Here is a 25,125-nt window from a genome sequence, read left to right on the forward strand (position 1 = left end):
ATTTATCGCTGAATGGAGGAGATTAAGACATTAATGGCCCTCATGAATGCTCTACGAAAATTGGGAAGTGGTTCCATGAAGGAAGGGATAATGGATTAAGGTTCATTCATCCTCTTCCTCATCCAAAAGTGAGCTCAATCCATCTAGAAACTTCCAGAAGCATCCATTAGATGAGGAATCCAATGGATTCATTTCAAAAATTTGATGAATCTTGCTTAGCATAGGTGAAACAAAGGCTAGGTGAGATGCATAGCACCCAAAGAGTGTAGTTCCTGCAATGCATTGCAGCCTGATAGAATGCTCCCTACATTGATCTTGTTAGGGACACTTTTGGATGAATGGAGTCATGGAAACTCTTCGGAGGCAAGCATGAAGTAGGTTGACCTCATTAGGGAACGAAAACAACTGAATTAGTGATTGATGGACCCTAATAATACTGATATGGAAGTTAGGATTGTTGTGCACAAATTGACCTATAACAGTTGCCCCCTAAAGCATGAATTCAAAAATAAACATGTTGAGTGAGATGCTTTACCACTTGGAGAGAAGGTTTCGAGGTGGAAGGTGACCTGCATCAGTTACAATACAAATATCATGATAATTTGACTTTTTCTTATGAACTAGCTGAGGGAAGGCATACCCATGCTCAACTTATAAACTTCCATTACATGTACAAATATAGTCATCTACAGATATAGACCCATGAATGGATGACCATGAATGTAAGGCCTTTGTACATTTGATATAGCACTCCTGAATGTATCGCAACCCAGATGGCTGAAACTAGATCTGGGGTCTTCAATCTCGTCCAATATTTTACTCGATGTAAAAGCCTAACCATGTGAATAGATGATTTGAAGTCGAACATGGAGAGACATCATCTGATTACCAGCCAATGATGTAAGCTATTAACAAACGCGAGAGGAATCATCGATAATGATAATGAACCTCAAGGTACTATAGTACATTTTGCAGGGTGTGAATAAATGTTTTGATGTCGAACACCATACGAATTCTTTCAGTCGAAGGCCAATGATGTCAACCTATCATCGGAAGCGAGAAACCTACCATTGATGTATGCAAGCCTCAACGTACTAAAGGGGTGTTTCTATGTCAACTTCTTGGATGATGTGTTGATGTTGAAAAGAAGTGACCCATCACAGGAGGGCCCTAATGTATCCCACATCAACGACACGAAATGAGGTAAATGATTTTGGTGATGAATCATCGACTAAGGACACAAGGTTCAGGAATGGCAGGCATGAAAATGAAGGTTTACTGTATTGCAACAGATGAAGTTTTGAACTAAATGACTTCTCTTGAACATATCGGCGACACTGAAGTGAATTGGTAGCATTGACCCTAAACAAAGTGATGGATGGTATGATAAACCAATGGTGTGATAACCATCAAGCTGAATGACCCAACCCACATAATCATGGTGATGAGGTGAAAGTGTCATGTTCAAAAGTGACCTGCTACCATAAAGTGGTCTCGGCTTTTTCCCATTTTCCCCAGTCATTTCTGACCAGTAACTCTTTATTTTCTATCAAGCTTGAGGAGGATAACATATGCTTGTTTTATAATTTCACCCTTCGGGTGAATCCATCGCTATTTGATATTTTAATGAGTCTAGCGATGGTAAAACTCGGTCTTGTCTAGATGGACAAGTTTGTCATTATTTAATGTTTTTAACGAGTTTAATGACAAAGACAACTCGGTCCTTTTCATGATTAGAGAGTTTGAAAAGGGACGAAAAGGAAACTCCAGAAGTTTTTTTTCGTAAGTTAATCTCTCGAGTCCGAAAAGCATGAAATAATACAAGAGAGATATCATTTCCAATCCTTTAACGAGCTAGAAAAGACAAGCGCTCGACAATCTTTTCATATTTAGAGAGTCTAAAAAAAGCTTAAAGAGGACTCTGCTTTGAGGAACGAGTGGTGTCTAGGGCAGCAACTAGTTCTGGTGATGTTGGAACTTTCCCAAAACATGTTGATTTATGTGAAGACATTGGCTAATAAGACCACTCATTGTAGTTGTTCCTCAAAAAAGGTAAAATAACCAGGTGAAAGCGTATGATTGGCAAGAGGGATGGTGGTGATGGGATGAAAACAACCAAGGCTCATTTGATGAAAAGGTTGATAGAATGGCAATCACAAGGGTTAAAATGGAAATGGGTTCATTTTTAGACAAGCTTGAACCTTAAGGAATTGTTCTTGGATTCAGTTTCATGTTTATACAACTTGAAATGAAAAACTATGCTTGAGTTCAGTTTCATTTTTACATAAGCTCAAAATGGAAAACTATTCTTGGATTCAGTTTCATTTTTACACAAGCTTGAAATGAAAAACTATGCTTGGATTGGTTTACATGCCCCCAGCATGATGAAAAAGAGAGTCTTTGGTAACCAGATGGGAGTCACTGCGATGAAGCAAGATGGTTATCCAACACCTTTTAGCTTCATCCAGATAAGGATAAAGGTGAATGGGGTGATTCCCTTAACATAACCTAACTTTACCACTAGGTGCATGCCCCCAAAGCTTCATTACATTAACCTAAGTAGACTACTCGTGGCTATCAGGTGGATGGAATGAAGGTTCTTTTACGAGATCAAGTGAAAGACTTGACTGGGATTTTACGAGATCTAGTCAAAGTATCGAATTGGAACTTTGCTCTAGGGGAGCTTGTTTCATTTTTTAATGAGCTTGACACAAGACTAGGAACTCTGCTCCTATTCCTTGTTTCATTTTTTAATGAGCTTGACACAAGACAAGGAACTATGCTCATGGACTTGTTTCATTTTTTAACGAGGTTGACACAGTAAAAGAACTATCCTCATAGACCCTTGTTTCAATTTTTAACGAGGTTGACACAAGACAACGAACTATCCTCAGACTCCTTGTTTCATTTTTTAACGAAGTTGACACAAGACAACCAACTATCCTCGGACTCCTTGTTTCATCTTTTAACGAGGTTGACAAAAGACAATGAACTATCCTCAGATCCCTGATCACAACTCATAAGAGGTCATTAAGGAGAGATCTGGTTCCAATGCCCCTAGTACATGATGTACAACATCACTGAATTGATCTTGAGTTGATGTAGGTATGGAACAGGTTGCCACATAATTAACCTGTGGCAGGGATGATACCATTTGAACAAAAGGACAATTTAGGGAAGATGGTTGACTAGGAGCCATATTTGGACCATGAAATGAAAGCTGGTGAACGGTGACAATCTTGCCTTCATGTGCGAAACAAATCACTTGAAAGAGTGTTGAAACAATAGCTATCATTACATAAACATAATCACACCCAAGAAGTAAATTGTAATCTAATGGGCCTGGGACTACCATCATGTTCAGATAAATGATTTTTCCTCCCAAAGTAATAGTTAACTGAGGGAGGATCCCTAATGGTTAACTGGTTCCTCTGTTAAAACCCAACAGATTCTATGTAACAGACACAAGAGGTGGTGAACCAAGTTCTTGCCAAGCAGTTGAGGAAAGGATACTCATTGTTGCACCTTCATCTATAATAGTTCCTGATACAATCATATTACAAACTTGTACTATGATTTGGAAGGGCACATAAGAAGGAAGACAAAAGATCTTGCTAGTCGATTGCAATCAAAGGAAGTGACTAGACTACTTGGAGGGGGTACCATAGGAACGGGAGGATTAACCCCTTGAGTTACGAGAATTGGAGGATTTTCCTCCTGTCTTGATGGGACAAGAAGACTGCCCCCAAGTTCATTAGAATCTGAAGAAACAAAAAGAACCTGAGTGGTATCATGTTCACTCTCTTTAGGAAAGGTACGATTCACTAAAGTTGACATCGGGTCAACTATTAGCTCGACTTGTTGATTTGGGTCGGGTATAGACTCATAGGATTCACTTTTAGAGAGTGGTTTTGACCGACGGTTGATTATGGTTAGTCAATTCATCAACTAGTGAAGGATTTAGGGAGAGTTTCCTGTAACCAGATGGAAGTCGCTACAGTGAAGTAGGATGATTATCCAACACTCTTTTGGCTTCATCCAGATAGGGACAAAGGTTAATGGGGTGATTCCCTTCACATAACCTACATGGAAACTTGATTCCCTTCTTTCCATGAACTTTACTACCACTAGATGATGGTGTTTCACCAACATGATCTCCAGAAGTTGATGACATAGGATGATGCGAACGGGAATATCATTCTTCTAAGATCTAAGGAATATCAGGACAATTTCAAAGAAGATGGTCTCCCGCACAAAGTTTGCATGGATATAGAACTTTGTGAGGCTTGACGGGCGGTTTCTCATCAGATGTTACATTCAAAACAATGGTTTCTTGGTTTCCCCTCTGCTAAATTTGCTTCTTCTTCTTCTTAGCCACTTGGTTACTAGTACTAATACTTTCACCAGGCGAAGAGGAATAAGGGGAGGAAGAAACAACTGAGGAAGAAGGCAAAGGGTCAACTTTAGGATCAACTAGAGGTTGATTTTTTCCAGTTGGAGGTGTATTTGATTGTGGAGAAATCACGACATTTTGAACCAAGGAGGTTGAAAATAGCCATACTGGCAAGCCAATGGTAAATCTCGGAAGGGACAATGTAGCCATTTATGGAGCAGCAATATTTCCAAATGGAGGAAAAGGACTAGGATTCCCTTCAAAAGGAATTCCTTGATTGGTGGACTCTGGATTTGTCACCATATGTTTCAACCTAAGACCAACTAAGGAGTGAGCATGGAGGATGTTATCCGTGTCAATTAATTTTTATGACACTGGAACACAACTTTTCTTTTTCATTTTTAAAGAGTCGAGAAAAAGCAAAAGATGACTCTAGTCGCCTTCGATGTTTAATGAGCCTAAAGGGACGAGTGCTCAGATGATCCTTTTACTTTTAAAGAGTCTAAAATGAATGAAAGTGACTGCTCTAGATATTCTAGACAGGAAGGTTTACCAAACAAATCAGAAAACTGCAATATACACCTTGGTGATAAATGAAAGAGAAATTACCGAGGACTTTACGTAGGATAATCAATCTTCCTGAATGCTGTGTTCGGTGTGTTGCGATTGGTAAGGTGGCAGACTCGGCTTCCTAGGGATAAAGGATTGCAACCTATTGGGGTTTCCCACCATATACTCGACGGTACAGGGAGCACAAGTCCGTACTAGCACTTATCGAATTAGAGAGGAGGAATCACCCAACCTCAATGAAAATGACAACCACTAGGTTTAAAGATGTTGGAGCATGTCTCTAGCCTAGACCTCTAGATGTTTTCGTTAGGTTCAAATGCGTTATTAGATTAATTGATGTAAAATTTTAGGTTGATCTTGCTTAAAATTCTCCTTTAAAGGTTCACCATGAGATTTTTTCCAAAATTCCTAAGAATGCAACTAGAATGAGAAGCCATCTTTCCATTTATTTCATCAATGAAAATCCTAGCTATGAGGGATAGAGCATACAAGTACTTTTTGAACAAACAACAAAGAGCAAAAACTAATGAAATTCCCTAAACCATTCCTTTTAAGCATTCACAAACTTCAAAATGCAAATTTCATGTGTTTCTTTTCTTTTCCGTTTCTCTTAATGTGAAAGATGCAATAAGAGAAAGTAATGCACAAACGATTCAGAAACTCTTTCACAAAAAATGTTGATTTACAACAATTTCTTTTAAAGGGAAAGGAAGATTGTATGACAATTTCAATTTTAAAGAATTGAAGATGTTCGACACTTTAAATGAAAATACAAATCAAATGCAGAAGTGAATCAATCGATTATCTATGACGGAAGACTATACGACACTTCATTATTCCAAGAAAATGACGACTTTATGACACTTTTCTATTGACAAAAATAATTGATCAAAAACGTTCTTTGACTATAGACTAATAATGTCAAAGAAAACATTAAAGAAACATTAATCAATCCAATCAAAGTAGGGCTGGATTAAGGAGATGAAAAGACTGTTTTCAGAGAAAAGACATCATTTACATTCAACAAGCAATTCAAACTGATGAAAATTGACAAAAGTGCTTAGTTCCTAGATGGGAAAACTAATCCTAAAGGGATCATCGTAGGGCACAGTTAGAGATTGCACTAAATCACACTATGCCTATGTAGAAGGTGCACTGAAGTGCACTGTGTCAGTCACAGAACTGTGCTGATCATAGTAAGACAATTTATGCTCAAAATTGACTCAATTTTTAGTGAATTGGATTTGAATTCGACGAATAATAGAAGGTACAGTACGTCAAAGTGTTTTAAGAGATTGATGAGCTACTATAAGGGATAGGATCATTCCCCAGTGGAGTCGCCATTTTGTTTTGGGCAAATTTAGTGTTTCTACAAACATCTAACCCTCTAGACCTAGTAGCTAGTCTAGAAAAAACAGACGAAATAATTCCTCGCTTTTCCTATAGTTAACAGATAAGAGAAAGATGAAAAAAGGTACTAACCTGTAACTTTCGCTCGATCCCTCTCTCCTTTGACCGATTTCACCACTCCTTTCCATACTTAAATCGCTTGGAAAGTACATGCACACAAGCTGGGACAGAAACCCATCAAAGCATACACTAATCTCGATCTGTTGACTAAACATATCATAGAATCAAGAATATGATATACATCATATGAACACATGAATAGAAAAAGCTTAGAATTCTTTATTAATAGAAGGAAAGATTACAACCCATGTAGATGCATGTTCGATTCAGTGTCATCCTTCCAGCTTCAAACCCTTATTTCCTCATAAAGCAACAATTCCACATCATCACAATACTCTTACAAATCTCATTCAAACAACATTTCCTTAGCTCAAGAAATTCCAACCTCTCCAAGCCTTTGAATGCTTGGTTAATTTATAGCTGAATGGAGTAGGTTAAGACATTAATTACCCTCATGAATGCTCTACCAAAATTGGGAAGTGGTTCCATGGAGGAAGGGATAATGGATTAAGGTTCATTCATCCTCTTCCTCATCCAAAAGCGAGCTCAATCCATTTGGAAACTTCCAGAAGCATCCATTAGATGAGGAATCCAATGGATTCAATTCAAAAATTCAATGAATCTCACTCAGTGCAGGTGAAGCAAAGGCTAGGTGCGATGCATAGCATGCAAAGAGTGTAGTTCCTACAATGCATTGCAACCTGATAGAAGGCTCCCTACACTGATCTCCTTAGGGACACTTTTTGGATGAATGGAGTCAGGGAAACTCTTGGGAGGCAAGCATGAAGTATGTTGACCTCATTAGGGAATGAAAACAACTGAATTAGGGATTTATGCACCCTAATAATATTGATCTGGAAGTCGGGATTTATGTGCCCAAATAACCTAAAAGGCACGTACACACACAAGTTTAGTATTAGTAAGTCACCTATATATTTAGATCTATACGCAGGTTTGTTTTGTGAAAAACACGTATACAAGAGAAAATGTTTTGAGGAAAGCATGCATATAAACTAGGGTTTTGCTGAAAAAGATGTATGAGAATTTTAATCAGTCTTGTTGTGTTTTTGGTCTCTATCAATGAAGTCTTACTTGAGGATCTGGGCTTAACAATGATGTTTTGATTGAGGATTGATTGGTTGAATAATGATGAATCTACTAGATATTTGTGATTGACGATCAATAATGGTTATGCGATTACATTAGAATGAGACAGTGGACATGTGTATGATTTAGTGTTTATTTCAGAGTGACAATGGTTTAGTTTCAGGGTTCAATGTTTTGAGATCTTTACGTGAGTATACTTCAAGGAAGTCGCGTATACACGTGAGTTTGCTACAATAAAGTAGCATATATATTCTGATAGTTTATTGATCAGGGTTTTCAATCGATTCAATAAGTTGATGTAGTGTTTGGGTTGAGTATTAGTATTCTGGTTACAGTGACCTAATTGTTCTTTTTGTTTCAAAATAAGTTGACTGAATTGGGTTTCAGTTGATTCAGTGTTTGGTTGATGTAGTTGGGTCAAATATTAGTTGTTTCAATTGATGGTTGAGTGATTTTTTGCAGTGATAAGTTTCAATTTTGATATTTGGTTTTGTGCTTAAATAATGATAGTGGGTCCACTCTGAATATTTGATGGAATGTGGCCTACAAGTTGTGATGTGTTGTATCAAGTGGATGCAGCATGAAAATTTATTTAACATCGTCCATAGAGGTATTGATGGTTGGAGCCTTCAAAGAGGAAGTCAAATCTTCCTTCAAGTGGTATCTCGTAAATCAAATCAGGGGGTTGGAGCTCCCTTCCAGTGGGTGTTGGAGGATGAGAGAAGATTGTAGCCTTCTGTAGGTGGGTGTCTGCATGTTGGTATGAGTCTGCGCTAGTACAAGATTGTAAGAAGTTTTTCATTATAATAAAATATGAAGGTAGAGATGACAACATCGTTGGCCTTTTCCCACATTGGGTTTCCACCTAAAAATACTAATGTTCATGTGTGTTGATATGGTTCCTATGTGTCATGGTTTATTTTGTTCCTATTGCACATGGTTACTGTTTAATTAATTTTTAATGAGGTACTAATACACTGGATCAAGTTAAACAAATGATGAATTAACTGAAAAGTAAGTTTACTGGATATGCGTTAGTTGTCTGAATAATAGTCGAGTACATACACGGGTTCCCTTAAGTAAAGTCACATACATAAATATGGATATCAAATTTAAAAGTTTAATTATTTAAAAATATCGATTCACTCCCCCTCTTATTATTTTTCCCAACATTCTAGATGAGCACTTATTTTATATCTCAAGTGCTCTCTCCATGGTTTGCCGACATAGGAAACTACCTAGTTGCTACAAAATTTCCCCCAAATATGTCATCTAGGCAGAAGAGCAAAATTGTAAGGAAAAGCACCCCTTTCACTTGGATTGAGGGTAGTCTCTTCAAGCTCTGACCAGATCAGATCTTAAGGAGATGTCTTAGGGAAGATGAAGTCTTTGAAATAATCCCAGCCTGTCATGATGGTCCTTATGGAGGTCATTTTGCTGCCAAGATAACAACTTTCAAATCTCTACGAGCTAGCTTTTATTGGCCCACTCTCCCCCAATATGCAAGAAAGGTATACCCGTAGATGTGATTAGTGTGAGAGGATGGGGAAACCCACACCCAAGGATGAAATTCCCCTACAACCCCAGGTGGCCTTGGGGGCATCTGACAAGTGGGGCTTGGATTTCATTGGGTCAATTGATCCTCCATCAGGGCATAAAAAGTACATCATTGTGTGCACTAATTACTTAATAAAGTGGGTTGAGACAAAGGCTATCAAGGCAGCAATAGAGGAGAAAGTGGTTGAATTATTATGGAAAAAATTCTTCTACAAATTTGAGTACCCCAGAGAGATAGTCACCAATCAGGGAGCTCAATTCACTTCACATCACATCTAATCCAAAATATTTTAAGGCAACATAATATCAAACACATAACATCTACTTCCTATCACCCTCAGGAAAATGGACAAGTATAAGTTACAAATAGGGAATTGGAAAGCATCTTCACCAAGGGTGTGACAAACAATAGGAGGGATTGGGCAAACAAATTAGTGAAGACCACTTGGGCCTACAACAAAACTTGGAAAACAACTACTGGGTTCACACCATATGATCTAGTTTGTGGAAATAAAGCTCAGATCACTATTGAGTTTGAGTATAATAATTTGAGACTGACAACCCAATTGTATGTAGATGTCACCAAAGCACAACATGAGAGGCTGCTCCAGTTGGATGGCTTGGATGAGTTCATAATGTAGGCCTTCCTACACATTGAATTTATACAATTTCATAGGAAGGTCTAGAATGATAGGCATATCAAGGACAAAGATTTTCAAGAAGGGGATTGGGCATTATTGTATGACTCTAGGTTCAATGATTTCAAAGGAAAACTAATGAGAATATGGTTAGGGCTATACTTGATAGAGAAATGTCATGACAATGGAGATATTCAAATTAGGACCATTGGCAAGGAAGGGATTCCCTTGCTTCTCAAGGACTACAGGTTGAAGGTATACATAAAACCTATTTCTAAGGAAGAATTCATCAACACAAACAGAAGAGAGGTCAATGTGATTGGAAGTGTCATAGCTTCCAGTCCATAATATTTCTAGATACTTTTTGGAAGAAAGAAAAGATAAAAGGCTTGGATGAAAACCTTTATGAGGCATCTTAGGCCAAGTCTTGGGTTGAAAACCTCTCTAATGCAACCCAGGAGTAGAAAAAGAGAGAGAGAGAGAGAGAAGAAAAATAATAAATATCGGTGGGTGAAAATCTCTCTTGAGGTGCCTAGGGCATGCATACAGGTTAAAACATCCTCTGAGGCATCTTGTGTGTCTCGAATACACACACACACACACACACACATAGAAAGAGAGAGAGAGAAAATCATAGGAGATGGATCTACAACATGTCTGTTATTTTTTTTTGTCATTTTGCAGGATTGAAGACAATGGAAGATTCCATAGCTACAGGGCCGACATAATAAATATTATCTTCACTCCTCCCTCCATCCACTTCATATACACCATCCAAACTCATTTGATCAACCCTCTCCATAATCCCATTACCTAAAAACTCAAGTTACACCCTCTCTCTGGATTGCTAGAGGAGGGACCTGTAATTGCTACAGGAAGGTCCTGTAGTGCTACAGGAAGGCTCTGAAAAGATACATGAGGGATATTTGAATGAAAGGACCTCACAACATGACCTTGCAAAGGATGAATAAGGTTTACCCATGACGGTGCACCATCCTCCATCCCAGTTCATAAAAAAATATATTTTTCTCTAAAATCCCCCCACTCTGTCTTATCCATATTAATTTTTTTTCTTCAGAAACACACAGATCACATCCTCTCCATTTCCACAAATCTACACCGCTCCCTCAGAGTCCTAGCATTTCCATAGAGACATTTTAAATACTCTCTAATCTCCCCCATGTATCTTGACGATCCTAGAAGAAAAGAAAAATATTGCTACATGAATAGAACGTCCTCCTATAGCAACCCGTGCACACATCACATAAATCAATAATCTTGTTTTTATCTCATCACTAGGGGGTGATAAAAACTTATGAGGCACTTTTTAGTAGTCATATCACTCCCAATAGGAATCTCCACTAGTAGTAGCAACTTGGACATCAAGGTACCTGGACACACAACAACAACAACAATCAAATATCATGAGGAACAAAGAATATATACACAGAAAAGAAAAAAACACAGCAAGTCAACTCCCTTGATAACAATAATAAGGTCCAGCTCTGACGTACACATCCCTACATTAGTTCGATTATGAGGTAGGCACAAGTATGGAAAACTATCATCTCCTCCCTATGTGTAATTAAAACAGAATGTGTGAATATCGAGAAGAGGTGGCTAGTTAACTTGGAAACCCTCGCCTATTAAACCAAAAGTGATGGTAAGCACTAATGAAATGTGGAGGTGTCACACTATTTGAGTTGGGATCATGATGAGTGGGTGGTGATTATGAGGGATAAGGGAATAGTTACTCTGAGTAGGGATAACGGTCCAAAAGAGGAAACCTCATGTGATTGCCAGGTCATCACAACGCTCAAAGCCTAGGACAAAAATGGCATATTATGTACTAGGGGTCAAATTATTTTTCTTTAATGCTCATTTACAAATAGTTTAATGAGAGGACGAGATCGGGGTTCCATCGAGGAGTTTTGAACCCTGTTTTGTCATTTCTATAGGAGGGAGCTACAGGCAAGCCTACAAATACTCCAGGAAGGTTGAGAGAATGCTACAGGAAGACTAAAAGGGTGAAGAAATGCTAAAGGGTCAAATTGGTCTCCAATTTATTATGTTTATCACAGGCCATGTGATAAAGGTAAGTTCACCTCTCCTCCATCCATCCATAAATTGTATGCTGGTGCACTTTAAATTCTACAAGAAGTAGTAGTCAAATTGTGAAATTGAAAGACCTTTTCGGGATGTAGATTAGAGGGAATATAGGCAATTACCATGAACTATATATTTCAACCCACTGATTCCATTGAATTATACAACAAAGCTACTACATGATGTATCTCCCCTTCACCTAGCTAAAAACATTGAGAAGAGATGAGGGGAGTATTTAACAGAAGGGAGACCTTAGACACTAAAAGAATCCATCTCCACCCTCCTGTGGTAGAAATTTTTAGAAGACACCAATGGTTAGGATTCTTTGAACTGTTGAAGGGATATGATGATGAAATTGCATTTGAATTTTCCATGGCCTTGAAATCACAAGCATAAGAAAGTGCCACCATTGTGGTGAGGGGATTAGCTATTTCACTCAGCTCCAAGACAATTAATAGAGTAAAAAACCTATCCCTAGGGATAAAATGGGGTAGAGAAGAGAAAACCACCAGTGGCACTACTAAAAATAACCTCTTCACTGCCAATGAAAAATGTGTCGAAGACAATAATGGTGTTAGGAGGGAAATCCTACCCTATCCTTGAGATGAGGTGGCCTACCATATCCTAGAATATAACCCCTATTTAGGAAGGCTGAGTGTGGTCGACACATGCCATTTTAGGTTACTTCATGAACTTAGGTGTCAAGCATAATTGCCCCTAGCTCAAAGACTTAGTTTACCATACTTCCTCCTATAGTCTATCAGGGACATGTGTAAAAAAGGGATAGAGGGAAAACACCAACACCTATGCCACCATGGTCTCATTAACTTGATAGTGGTGGATGCCTTGAACAAACTAAGAATCCCTGTCCTTTGGTCCAAATTCATAGACCTGGATAGAGAAGCCTTCATTGGCACATAGACCCTCACTTTAGGTGAGACCCCAGCCTCTAATGTTGGAGGAAGAGAGGAGAAAGAAGAAGAAGAGGGGGAAAATGCCGAAGAGGAAAGAGAAATAGATGTAAAGAGGATAGAGGAAAAACTAGAGGTAGAGGTAGAAAAGGAGAAAGAGGAAGAGGAAGAGGGGGAGAAATAGGAAAAGCCAAGCCCTGAGAAAACTACTTAGCCTAGAGAAGCAAAGGTATCCCCATAGAAAGCAATTTTGTCTCGAGGACCCACTAAAAAATAGGTAGCTGCAACCTTATCTACCTTGAGAACCCGAGTCAAACCTAAAAAATAGAATCAAAGGCAAGGTCCCCTCTACTTTAAGACTAGGAAAAGTACCATGATCAAGAAAGGAAGGCCTCAAACTCCCACAAAGGGCCCTATCACAATTTAAGAGTCCCCATGTAATAAAGAGGAGGTGGGGCCCACTGAAAGAAAAATTGAATAGGTCACCTCTCCAAAATCCATAACAAAGACTCCTATAGCATATGTAAGGAGGCCCATCACTAGATCAACCTCCTTCAAACAACCCAAGACACCTCCCACCCTCCAACAGAAAGAAAAGGGGAAGCTATAGGAAGGGTAGAGAATGCTACAAGAAAATTAGAGTGGGCTACACAAAAAATATAGTATAGTATAGGAGGAATAGGGGATGCTACAGGAGGGAGAAAATGAGAAACAAGAGGGGTAGAATGTGACACAACAACTACATGAGGTAGCAACTTCCCCAAAAACATTTGATAAGGACTTCCCAAAGCTCCAATAGCCTAGTCCACAACCTATTTTAAGCTCCTATTATAAATTCATTGGAGGGAGAGTTATTGCCAAAAAATTTGCAGTTCCACTCTTCTTTGAACTAGAAGAAGAAATAGGAAGAACCCACAGATGGATGAAAATTTCCATGTCTAAAAAGGTGGAAGATGTGGGCCTCATGAAAGAAAATTTTCTTGAAATGGGAAAATAATTAAGTTTGCTAAGAGAGAAGGAATCCACAACAAGGGAGTAGCTACAGGAAGAAAATAGATGGTTAAGGGAGAAGTTGTAGGAGAAGGAAAATCAACTGGCCATAATGGCAAGCCTCTCCATGGAGGCATTATAGTGCATAAAACCATCCAAGTCTTATGCACTCTTTCTCAAAGATCAGTGGATGAAATTCCAAATCAATTTACTAGCACAACATGGATCTATGCCATTTCAAGATTAGAAACAATTTCATTGAATTATGTGACCAAGTTAGCATAGAAGGCAAAGAAAAATTGGCCAAGTTCTACATGCATAACCTCATCTTGATTGATATGAATATTTGGGATCCCAATGAAAATTTGGGGGATACGAAACTGATGGCCCTAACATCTTGGATGACTCATGAGGAGGAAAGAGCTGAGGAAGTAAAGAGAGTCATGGAAAGGGAAGAAAGTGAACCACTATATATCAGGTTAGAGAAGATAAGCATAATGAGTGTCATTAGAAATCATAGCATCATCTACAATGATGCTGACCTAGCAGCCAAATACCTTTCCACCCAGAAGCAACCCATCTCACATTTCGAAGACACACTTAGGCTGTTAGGGATAAAAAAGTAGCAAGTCTGTGAGAGGAGATGGACTTCCTTACCCCAAAGTCTCCAGATGAGGGAGTATCACTCTCCTGAAAGGTTGAGGAATGCATTGGAAAGGACACCCCTATACTAAAGACTCATGCAAATATTAAAAGTCAATTGGATTTGGCTCAAGCTCAATCCACCCTTGCTGCTAGGTCTATAGGAAGGAAAAAATGAAGCAAAGGAGAGGAAAGAGCGGACATAAATAGAAAAGAATGCAAGCTTCTATCTTCAAGAAGGCAAACCATTTGAAAAGCCATGGGATGCTAGAGAGGCCACCAGGGCCATGAAGGAAATGGACATAGATGACATAGTTGATCAGAGGATGAGCAACAACTTCAATAGGGGGTTGATGATAAGGCTCATCAATAGGTATATCATAGGGGTCATAATGCCATCCTCCAACTTTAGAACTATCTCTTTCTCAGATTTATTTACAATGTTTGTTATATTATTCTTATTGAGCGGGGTAAATTATGTTTTTCTATGTCATGTGGCCTAATATTGTTTAAATGCAGGAAATGGATCAATTTTGAGACGATTTCAATGCAGGAGCTCAAAGTAGACATCTTGGAGAGATTCTAGTAGGTTGTCCAATCCCTAAATCAACCAAAATCACCACTTTCTCTCTCATCAGTTCGAGGTCATTGGAAACCAAAGAGGATGAGGTCATTGGCAGCCAAGAAAGTTCACTTCAAGGAGATGTAGATCCACCTTTCTCAAGTTTTGGGAGACAAACATCCCTATTTTCTAGGGAGTTGTTGGTAGCTACCCTCTTATATAAATGAACATTCCAAAGAGATCATTAGGATTGATTTCTTTTGTCCAGCTAAGAGGATATTGAGCTCAAGCACTTGATATTATTATTTTTTACTTGTTATGTGATGTATTTGGCATTGATGAAATGATAATGAGAAGTTTATTAATGATCCATCATTGAGTTAACTTCAGAGGGCTGAGGTTCTTGGGTTTGTGCCCAACCCCAGTGGCTTAGGTCCCTCTTATGTATTGGTATTTCGTTTTAGCTTAGAATGTTTCTTAGCTTTCCACATTTTATTAGTTATCTTGTTTTTCATATGTTTGGTGTAGTTTTGAAGTTGATTTATTGACTAGATCAGAGTTTTTGGCATAAATTGGATAGTGTTTAAATTCAACTTATATTTTCTACCATTGGTTTGTTATTTTGTAAATTATAAGAGACCATGTGCATGTGATGTTGTAGGACTATTGGATCTACATGCAAGGGGCCTTTCACAATCTCCATATAGGAGTTCTTCACCCTGTTTGATGAATCCCAAATGTTGTTCTTGAGCTCCTTCTCTTAGGTCACCATGAGAAGCCCTCTTAGTCCAAGACATGCCTTCGTGAGGGGTTGAGCTTAGCTAGGGGTGTTGGCCACCTTTCATCGATTTACCACAACATCTATCCACCTTGCCATCCCTTGATCTCATCATTCCTACCTTCCAAACCCTCTTGGCACCCTTCTTGTCGCATTACACACCTTCCTGTAGCAACTTCCTATAACATGCTTATAACAACCTGTTTTACCCTCTGTTTAGACCTGTGATGCAAGTTTGACTTAGTTTAGGAGTAGGTTGACCACTAGCTTGGACTCCATGACCAAGGGCAAAACTTAGGCCATTCCAACCATCCTTTTTCCTTCACTGCAAGATAGAATAACATTAACTTCTTTATCACATATTTAGCACAAGTAGAACATTGATTTATATGTAAGTGTGAATTACATAGATGATGCATGAAATATTGAGTTATGATTTGGTAGGATAATATCTTGTTTACAACTGAATTTGATAGCTAGATGGTTGATTGCAACATAGTGTAGTTTTCTATCTGCAGGTAGTATAGCTCTTGTGTTCTTTCATAAATTGATTCAGTAGCATTTACAAGTTGGTTGCATCTACAAGTTAGGGTTTGAAAACCATTTACCTTTGACATTAGAGCTAGCTTCTCAATTGCACCTTTAGTAGTTAATTTCCTCCTAATCCGAGTGTGAGGACCCTTGCAGCTGTTTGCGCACGGTGGATAGAGTTTGTATTAAACTGGAAGATATCAATAAAGAGAAGTGTTTTGCAATTACTGTGTATTTAGTCTCCGTTAATGCATCTGATTATATTGCGATATGGGTTTATCTTATAATGTTTATTTGATGTGTGAATGTATGTGATTATATATGTTAATTCAACACAATTAAAGATATCAGTTTATGCGACGCTAACTGTAATTGATTGGTAAGATAAGTAAAACACTTGAGATAACTTGGGAACCTATATGATACATTATCATTGTTGCCCGAAAGTACTTGAACCATGCGTTAGGGTTGCGTGAATGTCAATCATACACCTTCGTGGATGTATTAAAAGGTGGAATAAAGGGTATATTGATAGAGCCCTAAGGCTTAGCTACCTGCGTGAAAGCAAGGGCAGGGGGTATAAACTGACATCAAGACCATCTTAGGGTGCGGAAACCTAGTTCCAGCATCCCCACATACTGCTTCGGGTGAGACTTCGGTCCGTGCTCTGCGGGCTGATGCCAAATGGGCCAATAGGGTAGGCATTTGTTTGGCTAACTAATGCTGAACCTGGGTTAAGGCCCACAAATCCAACAAGTTCTGAGAACATATTTTGTGTATTATGTGTGTGTGATATTATTTTTTCATTCTCTACTTTTCCGCATAATTTCCATTCGCATGCATGCACTAATTACAATAAAATATATAGATTTAGAAAGTAAATCAAACTATAATAGTGTAGAATCTCATAATTTTAATATAATATTATCATATGTGTTTGGAGTAACTGTCTAATGGAATATCCATGGCAGTTTACTCATCATTTTGAGAATGTTGAATTCTTCTACCATGAAAGGGAAGTTTGGAAGTAGCACCAATTCCTTATTTCTTGCTCTTATTCCTAAAGAATCCAAACTTGCCTCATTCTCTAGTTTTGAGCCTATGTCATTGTGCAACTCTTCTTACAATATTGTGACTAAGGCAATGACCAAAATATTAAGCAAAATTCTTCCCACAATATTCTTGTAAAATCAAGGTGGTATTATGAAGCACGCACAGATTTTGTTTAACCTGATCATGGCTCAAGAGTAAATCCACTCTAGCAAGAAAAGGGTGAACCAAGTATGGTAATTAAACTAGACGTGGGAAATGTTTTTGATAGAGTTCATCATTCATTTTTGTTTTCGCTTATGGAAAAGTTTGGATTTTTTCAGAAATTTATCATTTCGGTTAAATTTTGTATTAAAAATCGTTGGATTTCTCCATTGAATAATGGTCAACCCTGAAATTCCTTTATGGCTTCGAGGGCCTTGAGGCAAGGTTTCCCTCTCTATCCTCTTTTATATATTCTTGTTGTAGAGATCCTTAACAAGTATTTTGATAATGTCAAGGTCGAAGGAAAACTAAAAGAGTTAAGTATAGAAAGGATGTTAATGATGTTAACCACTCCTATTTAGCAGATGACACATTACTCATGGGAATAACATCTAAGCAAATTTCTTGGAGATTTAAAGAAGTCTTGGATTGTTATTTGGACCTCTTTGGAGGTATTTTAAACAAAAGGAATAACAGGATATTCATATGGAATTACTCTATGGAATTGGAAATTTCTAAGGTTTTGGAATTTCGAATGGCATTTGAACGCCAATGTTTTAAATACCTTGGAATCCTAGTTTTCTTGGGCACTATGAATTTTTAATGATAGTATAAAATATTAAAAAAATTCAAAAAGAAAATGTAGTTGTAGTGAGCTCAATGGTTAACCACTACTGTTATATTTATTTCGATGAAATTAATCCCCTCTCTTTTGATTTATATTTTCTAAGGATTTTTGGCTTTGAAATCTGTGCTTAATCAAATGAGTCTTCTAATTTGTAAATTTCTATGGAAAGGCAGGAAGAGTAGTGAAAATAATTTCAATCTAGTGCACTCGAACATTATGCATCTACCTAAGGCAAATGGTGGTATTGCATTGAAAGCTACATTGCATATGAATTTAGCTCTTAGTACGAAAATTGTATAGAGGATCATATTAGAGTCGAAGGAATGGTGGAAATTGGATTTTATAAGAAAGTGTTTCAATAAATCCCAATTTATGAGGGATGAAAAAAACATTTTTTCTAGTCCTGGATCCAAAATTAGAATCTTTGCATAGACTCCGCTCCACTCATCACTAATACTGTAAGCTAGTGCTCGGAAAATGGCACTAGAATTAATATCTGTAAAGATAATTTCTCCCATAATGGCCCTTTGGGAAGAGTCAAGCGATCATGTGGATTAGTCAAGTGGATGTAGCAGGAATGTCCTAAAAAATTAAGAAACATCTCTCTATAGGATTATTAGGGTCAATGGAAAGCGTGGTCAAGACTAGAGCTTTTGATTTAACTCATGTCTCAATGGGATTATCTGATTGGCACATTAAAATGTATAACCCTTATTTCTATCTCTATGCAAGATCTGCACACATGGAAGTTAAGTGCACAACACAAATACATAGTGAAATTGGGTTGTGGACATTTGGTTAAGTGACTTCCCCATCCTCCTTGATGTAGACTGTGGTAAGAACTATGGAGTGAGGAAGACATCCCAAATTTTTTATTTTGAACTCTTGTCCATCAAAATATACTTTTTGCTAAGGGTTTGACAAAAATGACCATTTATTGTCTGACACACCGCATCTTATGCTTCAACACAATAGAAAGTATATCTCATTTATTCTAGCATTATCCCTTTTCTCTTGGAACTTTACATTCTACATTTTCCCTAGTCCATTATATTGATTCTATCCCGGAATCATGGGTGGAAATGGTCCAAATATGGAAGTTAGAATATCCTTGGACTCAAAAGGGGTCCCCTCTTCTAATTAGATCTTGGGAAGCCCTAACTAAATTTCTATGTTGGCCTATTTGAATCACACAGAATAAAGCCATATTCAATAACGGGTATTCAAATCCTCAAATGGTTGCTTTCAAAGTGACATCCTTACTCTTTGAATCCATTTCCTGGAGACAATACAATGATAATGAGATTGAGGAATCAAATCTCATAGAGAAAGAATGGATCTAGGTTAATAAGAAATTCCATCTCTCAAGAAAGAAAATATTTCATAGTCATCATATTAAGGTTCTAGAAAATGTTTCATACTCATCATATTAAGGCTCCTAGCTAGTGTTTTAATTAGACAGGATTTTCTCAGTGGAGAAAATCTAGAAATTAGTATATTTTGTTTTTTGATGGATCATCCATCATCCTAGGGAGGCAGGAGCAGGAACAAGAGGGGTTTTATTTATCTATGATGAAGAAACTCTGTTTCAATTTACGTACGGTCTAGGTAGTTCATCCAATAACCAAACTAAGTTCATAGCTTTATGTAACGACCTAGAATTTGCTATGGCAAAGAAAATCCTCAATTTATTAGTTTGTCGAAATTAAACACTTGTTATTTGCCAATTTATAAAAGCCAAAAATGAGATGTGCTCAAATAATCTTCCCATTCTTCAAAGAATTTAATTAATCGTCTCTTAGTTTGAGCATATGGAATATTTTCATGTGTATAGACACCTAAACATGATGACAGATAGGTTGGAAAAAAAAGTTTTCTCTTGAGGCTAAGGAAAAATAGAAATAAATCTTGGAATTACAAAATATTCCCCTATCCCTTTTAGATTCCGAAGGTATATATCCATTTTCTGGGTGTTTGACATCATTATAAATTTAAGTATCTGCAGGTTGAGGCTCCCTAAATTGTGTTATAATAATTTCCCGGTGTGTTTATTTCAATTGATGGGATCCGTGGTATGGCTGTATTACATTCTTTGGCCACAAAAATTCAAAATTCTACCTTGGTGGCACATTCCTTGCAACAAGTGGAATCTTTTCATAAATCTCTCTTATTTGATCATGTAGTTCTATTTATTCTGCCTTTAGTTGGAGTTGGTTAGTTTCATTATGGAAAGTGTAATTTATACATCATGCAGAGGGATGAAGTTAATGTCATCACCTTACAACTCCCATAATTAGTCCTCTTCCAACCCTCCTAAATATTTTGGTTGAACTATGGATTATACGCTTCAATTGGGCTTGTGGCAGAGCAACATGACCTATTTAATGGCTTTCAAGCTCTCATAGGCCTCTACGGGATTCATTTCCTTCCTAGAGACTAGTTCAAGGTTGGTGTACCATCTATTTGTTTTTAATGGACTTGCTTGGACATGGTAGAGCCCCAAAAATTTTGGATCTTAGAAATGATGGCTTGTTTCTTGATAGAATTCTAAACTCAACTAAAACCCTCATGGATGCAACAGAGTGGTAGGATGACATGGTGGAAAAGAAACAACATTATTTCTGTTGAAAATAATTACACCCGCCTGGCAAAATAATCATCGAATACCACCTCACCACCATGGTTCTTTGATGCAGGAGCATTCAACCCAAGGAAAATAATTGTAAATAGTAGACATAGGGGGTCATGCATTTTAGGAAATAGATTTCCTAAGTTCCAAGTTAATGCAACATTTAGGCCTTAAGTGTGATTTAATTAGATTCTCTCAAAACAAACAAGTGAGAACATGAGTACTTCCAGGATCTTAGGAGCAAGGGAGAGCTTTTAGGCAAAAAAGGGAGAATAGAATCTGTGGACCATTGAGCAAAACAGGGGGCTTTTCTGTTTTAAAACAGAGAAAAGATGGAGTGGATAAAGTCCTCCACATATGCATGCATGTAGAGCTTTAGGCTTTTGTTAGAGGATTGATTGGACCCTTCAATGATCTGATCCAATGTTTCCATATAAATATATGTAAGCCTACGGGCAACAGTAGGAGGCCACGAATAGTAGAAATCAGGCCTATGCGAGACGAGAAGTCTCGAATGTAATCTGTGTTTTTATATTAATATATGCAAGAATTGGTTCCTATCTATGTCAGTATGTTAAGAAGTATTTCATGAGTGATTTACTATGAATTCGTAGGCTCTGCAGGTTGCAGGCAGAATTCTAAAGGACGCAGAAGTAGAGAAAGAGGAACACGATTCAGAAGAATCGAAATGGATCATTGAATCCATTAGAGCTCTGCAAGAAGGACAGAGATCAAAGGAGAGTGAGGAGTTAAGCCCAGAAGGAAGAACGAGCTGTGAATGAGCAGAAGGCTAGAACCTTAAAGAAGCCAAATCACCGAGAAATTGAAGAAACAACGTAACTTTCCAAGTAAAAGGGACGAGCGGAGAAGTCTAGAATTAATACTCAGTAGCCATTGGATCTTCAAAGATCAATGGCCATGATTGAAATCACAATCACATTTCAGAGGTGCCAAGGAATAGTGATAACAAAACCAGTGACACTCTGATGAGCGATTGGCAATATCGCTGATAATTCGATCGGGAGTCGCGCAATCGGAGTTTCATAGTGGAAGAAGTTAGGTGCAGGTAATGAGCGATATCCGACATCGATTATTGGAATATTGGAGCTCGGACCCATCAGAGTTCGGCACAATGGAAGTGTGGATTAAGTAAAGACCGGACCTGACAAAAATCATAGTTGCGGGTCTATATATATTTAAAGTCTGTGGATGCTATTAGGAGGGGAATTTCCTTTGTATTCCTGTATATTATAGTTCCTGATAGTTTATGTGGCGCCGGATTTTTAGAGCTAAAGCATATGTTAACCACCCAATAGTTGAATATCGAAGGCAGAGAGGGATGATGGTTCATATATGTATGACCATTGGATTTGTGAATGCCGATAGTGATCAAGGTAGCCTCAAAAGATGTGCAAAGGCGGTCATAAAGAAGATAATGTGTTTTAGGAGTATTTCCCTTTGTAATGGGATATAAAGTGGAAAAGCACCGATAGTGTTTTGGGTTAATATATGTGTAACCAAAGCATATAGTAAGGTTATATATATATGTGAACTGTGGTTCTGAAGGGTTCATATTATAATTCCGAGAGAGGATTCAGGTGGGGTGATTGAGTTCCATTACATAGGAACTGATGAATGGGTCGTGATCACTTAAGATCTGAAGGTTTGACTTCATTGTAGAGTCAAATGACCTGGGAGAGTGTGGATGCATTATTGTACGAATGCATACTATGGGTATGTGTGGGTGTTAAGCATACCCTGCACCATTAGTGGTATCATAGTAGAATTGAGGTCAAAACAGAATTACTATCAGAGCAGATTTGTAATTTGTAAGGGGAACTTTGAAGCTTTGGAAGATTGTAGTAGTTCCAGCAGAGGCTTGGAGTAAGCAGGAACAGAGGATTCCTTAAAGGAAAGAGAAAGCAAGATTGCTTAGAGCAAGTTTCGAAGGAAAGAGGTCTTGGAGACAAAACAGAGGACAATCCATTCAAAGGATAGCTAGAATAGTGAAACAAGATCATGCTAAGATCTTGGAAGTGAGGTAATCTGTTATGTTTTAAATTACGAATGTGTGTTTTTTATACTAATGTATAGGTGACAACAAGAGAGGGTGTGATAAGAATAGGTGAGTTCTTAAAGATAGAGTCAGGAGAATACTCTAAAGAAGAAGTGGCAGTGAACTTGAGGAATCCAACAAGAGATTCGACAGAGAGGACAGCCGAAGTGTTCTCAAGAGAAGGTGAGAAATTAAAGAAGCCTAGAAGTAGCAAAGGTGTTTCTCAAGAAGAGGTTCCAGATAGAGGACCCATGCTTACCAAAAGACTGAGTGAGGATAGCTTAGTGGGGTAAGATTACATCCAAGAGGACTAGCTATTGCACAGGCTTGTTGCAAAAGAGATCATGAAGAAAGAAGAGAAGAAGATGACTACTGATAGTCATAGCAGAGGTTCAGAGAGAAGCCACAACAAAAGATATGAGAAGAAGGATACCAAGGAAAATGGCAAGAAGATGAGTTAAGAGGAAATTGACAAAGAGGTTGCTGAATTAAAAGAACAAGTCAATACATTAGGGAGAATGCTTGAGGAAAGCCAGAGACTAGGTTGGGTCTTGAGGAAGAAGCCAATAGAATGGCATGAGATGGAGAGAGGGCTGCAGCAAAAGAAAGTGAAGTGGTTTAAGGGAAAACTCAAGGAAGTTGAGTTAGAAATGGAAGAATCCATTTGTGAACCAGAACAAGGAGAATTTCCGGGAGATAGTGAAGATGAAGACTGAAACTTCAAGTAAGGCCGAAGGGTCACATGATTTTAAATCTGAAAATTTGTGTATGTTTGTAGGTGAAGGAAAATTGGCTAATATTTTCATGAAGAAGGAAAAAGACCAGCAGAATCAAAATTCTATTCTGGAAGAAGATGAGGTAAATAGATCTCATATACAGCTGGTGGAAGATGTCAAGCAATGAAGTGAAGGGCTTGAGGAGATTGAAGAAGAGACCATCGAAGAATTTTTGAATCATATGAATGATTTAGAATAGCAAGGAGATATGGTGGCTAGACCATCAAGTGGGACCATAGGGTCTTATATTTTTAAAACTGATAGTTTGTGTATGATGGCAGATATTGCAGGAGAAAAAATGTTGGCATTATGACACAGGTTTGGCGCTATGACACAGGTATTTTCCTTGATGGCAACTCACTCAAATGACAGATCATAGTTTTGGCTCTCAGAATAAAGGAAAATAAATATATGTAGGTTCCTCTTAACCAAGGCGCATATACACGCGGGTTAAATGATCAAAAGGTGCGTATACGTATGCATGCAATTTCATGCAAAGAAAAGCACGTACGTGTGGGAAAACTTATTTTTGGTCCATGGTATTTAGTCCTTGGTATTTGGACCTATGGTTTTGGACCATGGTATCTCGTATGAAGTGTTGAACCCAGGTATTTGGTCCAAGGTATTGATTCTTTATGGTTTTGGACCTTGGTATTGTGTAAGCCCTAGGACTATAAAAGGGGAAGGAGATCATTAGGCAAAAGCATGGACTCAAGCATTGAATATCTTATGAAGAACTAGATCTAGAATACTGGTCATTGGGTTATGGTGCATAGCTGGATCTGAATCAAGGAGGAACCTGAGCAAAAGAAGAAGGATAAGTACTATTGATGGATCAAGATCTTAAGGCTTGAATAGTAGTATCTTTGTGTGATTTTGATCTGTTATTTTTGGCGCATGAATTGATCTATAAATTTGATAATCTGGGTATAACTGATGTCTGAATAAGTGAAAAGTATAATTTATCTTTTATAGATCTATACACAGGTTTAGCGAAGAAAAGGCGCATATATACGCTAGCTCTGTAATTCAAAATAGCGTATCCGCAGGTTGGCCTTAATTCAGTAGTGTATGCATGCATGTTGTACACATTGAAGTAGCGTACGTCTCTTGAAATATGTTTTAGATACTTCTGTTTATTGCTGCAGTGTTCTGGGTTCAAAATTGGTGTCTGGTTACTATTACTATTTTCGGGGTATAAAATTCAGAGAAGTAAGTATTTGGTTCAGTTTTGTTTGGTGAAAGGGAGATTGGTTGATGCAGATATACTTGATGTTTGATTGATGTTATTCATGGATCCAATCTCATTTATGAAACATGGTCCCTGAAAGAAAAGAGAAGGTTGTAGCCTTCTATAGGTCAGCACCTACGTACAAGTACCTCAGCAAGTACAAGAGCTAAGGGGGTTGTAGCTCCCTTCCAGAAGAAGCTGGAGAATGAGAAAAGGTTGTAGCCTTCTGCAGGTAGCAGCCTGCATACTGGTATAAGACGGCACCAGTATAGAATCATTGTAAAAAGAAGTTTCTA

Source organism: Pinus tabuliformis, chromosome 6 (genome assembly GCF_031772625.1).
Source record: "Pinus tabuliformis cultivar Carrire ecotype Pingquan chromosome 6, CPIR1, whole genome shotgun sequence".
NCBI lineage: Eukaryota > Viridiplantae > Streptophyta > Pinopsida > Pinales > Pinaceae > Pinus > Pinus tabuliformis.